This window comes from Gossypium arboreum, chromosome 13, assembly GCF_025698485.1.
Source record: "Gossypium arboreum isolate Shixiya-1 chromosome 13, ASM2569848v2, whole genome shotgun sequence".
Taxonomy (NCBI): Eukaryota; Viridiplantae; Streptophyta; class Magnoliopsida; order Malvales; family Malvaceae; genus Gossypium; species Gossypium arboreum.
This window is the reverse complement of record NC_069082.1, coordinates 92,005,500-92,010,289: the sequence shown is the minus strand read 5'-3', so window position 1 is coordinate 92,010,289 and position 4,790 is coordinate 92,005,500.

Below are 4,790 nucleotides of genomic sequence, written 5' to 3'. Positions count from 1 at the left end.
GCTACACACCATCTCCGTACCAGCCCTACAAACCATGTGGGGATAAAGTTGACCCACCCAACCCTACACACCAAGTTGTACCGATTTCGGTACTAAACAACATTTACGGTAGAGCTGCCAGTAATAGGCTTATACCCATTCAGTACACTTCCTCCAAAATCATATATCCCACCCCATGCAATGTAACATAATATAAATGAATGTACAGTAAAAATGGCATGCTCACACAGTCATATATCACGTAGGGCTAAATCAGTCATTTAGAAAAATAAAGGTCCGAGTACACTTACCGGCCGAACAGTAGGTCCACATTTGTCTTGGGTGACCCGTGCAACCTTTAACAGTCAATCAGTGATAATAAGCCTACGGCCCCTATTATGGCCTATGTGGGCCCACACACTCGAATGGCCCACATAACCCAAAAATGGCCTTAGCCGTGTGGTTCACACAGCCTAGCCCAACAGTTACCACACTTCTATGTGGATCTTTCCATGTAGGCCCGTAGGCCAATTGGGCCCACTTGGCCTAGCTTGGCCCAAAATGGCCCTGTGTCATTTCGGCCTATGAAAGCGCTCATGGCCCTCTTGTTGACCACACGACCGTTTTTGGTTACACGGCCTACCACACGGGTGGCCACACGCCTATGTAGTGTCGACAACCCACATTTCAGCTTTTCACCTTTCTGATTTTTCGGCTTTTCAGCTTTTGTCGCTTTAGATCTAAAAACAGTGTTTCACACACCTGCTTACGAGAACGCGTCGAAGTCTATGACCACCAACCTATATTCAAACAAGACCCTCGAGTCCTATAATCAACAAGATTAAACACCTTCTTAAACACTCATCACAAAGACACACCGATACTTGTGTTGATTGAATGAGTGTGGTTTCAGCCCACCCAAAATGCTGATAAAGATTGCTAACAAACTCCTTGATGGTTATCTGTACATTAAACAGATTCATTACTCATGTTACTTAAACTTGTAGTTTGAATCCACATATATTAGCCTATAGAAAATGCAAATCCCAAAGTGAGAAAAAGGCATTCAGCCAATACCAACCCAAGCCAACATAATTTAGTTCGGATCAATCACAACGAATAATATTACCTTCGATCACAAACGAGAAAAAAGGTTCCAATTGTATCTGCAATGCTAGAGAATTCTTTTACTCCTTGAGGATTACTTAAACCCGAAAGAGCACCATAATCAAGAAAAGAAGGAGATAAGAATCGACATTAGAGAAAAAGAGGAGGAAAGTCGAAGAAAACAGAGACGCAGAGACTTACCAACCGATATTTAGCCAATGGAAACTGATTAAATAAAAGGGAAATGAGGATAGAATCGAGAGAGAGATGAGGGTCAGAAAATAAAGGAGGGAAAGATATCGATGGAATCAAAGCAACGTTCGGCTACAAGGGGAAGGGGGTATTTGGCCTAGACAAAAGAAGAGGAGAAAGAATTGAGAAGGAGAAGAAAGTCGACCAACCAAGCACACTGTCGCAAAGTAAAACCAATATAGGTCAACCTCAAAAAGTACTATTCGGCCACCAAACAAAAATATTCAAAAGAAGAAAAGAACAAAAAGGGTAAAAGTTATCGAAATGGAGAGCAACTAGAGCACAATTTTGGCACTATGGGAAAAGAGGTCCTATGACTGAATTTGCATAATGAGGAGTCCCACATTCGGCTAACTACTACCACTCCCCTCAACCTCCCATAATCCATTCCTACAATTTCTCAACCTATCGATTTGAATCTTTTTCAAACTTCTCAGAGTTTCGGCCAACCTAAAACACCTCTACCACACTTGCAGCAAAAATAAAAACACTCTACCACCCCACAAGGATTCGAACCTCTGCCCTCTAGCCTCATCAACACGTCACTTATCCCCTGGGCCAGCAGGCAATTTTCTGACATACCTTACCAAATTTTAGTTAAGAGCTCTACTAACTAGAGACAGGTTTATTTCAAATAAAGAATAAAATTTAGTACAAGCCAAGACTTGAACTTAGGACTTCTCCAATACTCCTTAGGACACTTAACCACTGAAACAGACATGCATTTGTGCATCACAACACACAAAAATAAATACTTAGATTTTTGGGGCGTTACAAAAGGGGTAGTCATAATAATTCTTTTCACCACCAGAAGTGGGAAAATGAATATACTGTGGAGACGGATAATAAGATTGACATTGAAATTTTAATTAATAGTTTCATCCTATATTTCAACTTTTAATTTTTGTTCATTTATGATATGCTCATATGTTTTGCTTAATTTTGTGCATGGACATATGCAAAGAAAATATTTGTTTGTGTGTATTTTGTAAATTGATAAAACTTTTTTGCAGCAAATGCATGTAGTTTCAGCTTTGATTTTATTATATTAAGGCTAATGTTCTATGTTTGGATGCTTTAAAGATGATACTTGTAACAACTTCTAGACTTGTTAATTTGGTGTTTTATTTGATACAATACTAGTATATCTATTTGAATGGTTAAGTCACATGCAATGGTAAATCAGAAATTTACATTAGTATTATTGAAGCACATGCACAATTAACTTGAAGTTTACTAATTCAAATATATTAATTAGTTGAAATGATCGGTTAGACCTTCCCAATAAAAAATGATGCAACAAAATGAGAATTTACATAAAAGTTTATTAAAGAACCTAGAATTTTTTATTTTTTTAACCGATGATTGTTCTCAAAGAAGATGAACTATTAGAATTTCACTACAAAAGTTGAGATTCAATATTTTGTAATTCAGAAAGAAATATGAGTTTATTTATCCAACAAATAGATGCATCTACAAGTTAATCACATATGAGTTATCAACTCGCAACCTTTAGTTTGTAAGATTATTTTTTTAATGATTTGCTTAAGAACACAACTTTCAAATTATGCAATCGATATAATTCTTGCTAATATTGGGGAGTTTATTACTCAGACTTCAATGATTACTGTATGCTAGATTGTTAATACGAGTAAGTATCGCAAAACTTGATGTTTTTGTGTATAAAATGGTTTAGCATAATTAATGATTCAATGCCTCCAGTTAGAGCTAAATCATATCTTTTGAGAATAAAACTTTATATATATATATATATATATATATATATATATATATATATATATTGATATCTTGGTAGCCTTCCGAGTAACTCCTCAACCCGGAGTTTCACCTGAGGAAGCAGGGGTCGCGGTTGCTGCTGAATCTTCTACTGGTACATAGACAACCGTGTGGACCGATGAATTAGAAATTAGTGAACCTATGAGAGACGCTTATGGGTTTGCCTTGGTATCATGTTCATACTATCGTATTGAATGATCCCGGTTACTTGCTTTCTGTTCATATAATGCATACGGCTCTAGTTGCTGATAAGATTATGCTTTGACTCTTGCAAAGAACGGACTATAGTAATTTAATACACATATAAATTAGAAAAATACATAAAAATATTGATTTTTATCAATTTCATGAACAAGATCCAAGAATAAGATTAGTTGATGGAGGGGGAGGGGTAGATCTGGAGATCAACCAAGAGCGAGAGAAGGATCGCTTCTTCCTAGAATTGAAGAGTTCGTTCAAAAATTCATCTATCGATTGATGAGCCATAAGACAATTCATGGTTCGACGACTAGTAAAAATAGAAAAGAATAAACGAATTGAGTTCATGGATTTACCTAAGTCGGGTTATGGACCAATACAAGAAAATATTTTTTATATTGAAACCAATTAATTATAAGGGCGGTGCGAGAAATCAAATCATACATAAAAATCGAATCCCCAGCGCCCCCATAACATAAGGTGCTCGGAAATGGTTGAAGTAGTTGAATAGGAGGATTGCTATGACTATAGCCCTTTTTTATGCAATTCCAAATGTGAAGTAAGTCTTTGTATCTTATTGGTGAAACTAACTATTTGAAATTCAACAGACCCCCTGTTTTCTTCTTTTTTTCTTGAAAACTAACTGAGATGAATGAATTTTTTACCATAAAACCAAAAAATTTCCCCTTTTTTTGAATGTGAATTTTACTGATCAGTAAAAGAAGGTGGGTAGAAAAACTTATTAGACACCGGGATCGATGGTATCTAATAAGTTCTACCTACTATTGGATTTGAACCAATGATCTTTGACTTCATATTCAGGAGTATAATAAGTCAATTTATACTCTTTAACACCAGCTTTGAATCCAACACTTGCTTTAGTCTCTGTTTGTGGTGACATAAGTCCCTCCCTACAACTCATGAATTAAGAATTCTCGCAACAACAAGGCATGAAAGTGTAAGAACTCAACGGGGCCTGCCTTAAGAACTCAACGGGGCCTGCCTCCTCTTTCTTTGTCTGATTCGCGAGGAAGGGTCCCGTTGAATTCTTAATGATCATGATCATAATATTTTGGTCGTATAAATGACAATAAATGGATCACTTTTTTAGATGATTTTTTTGAAAAATGAACTCAATTTCAATTAATTAATTCATAGCATCTGCTCTTCGATAGTATCTATCGATACTTTCAAGGTTAGAAGAAAAAAAGGAATCACTCAATTGGATGACACAATACAATATATATTTAATATTTTTTTTTCTGTCGACCAGATATCAATCAAACCTTTTCTAGACTAGTCTAACCTTACTCGATTTATTTTAGCATTTCATCAAAGTTTGAAATTATTTTATAAGTTTATCGCCTTGATTCTATTTTATCAAAAAAAATCGGTAAGGATTCCTTAAAACTTACAAGTAAACCAGATATAGAGATGGCGACTAAGGTTGTTGTTTC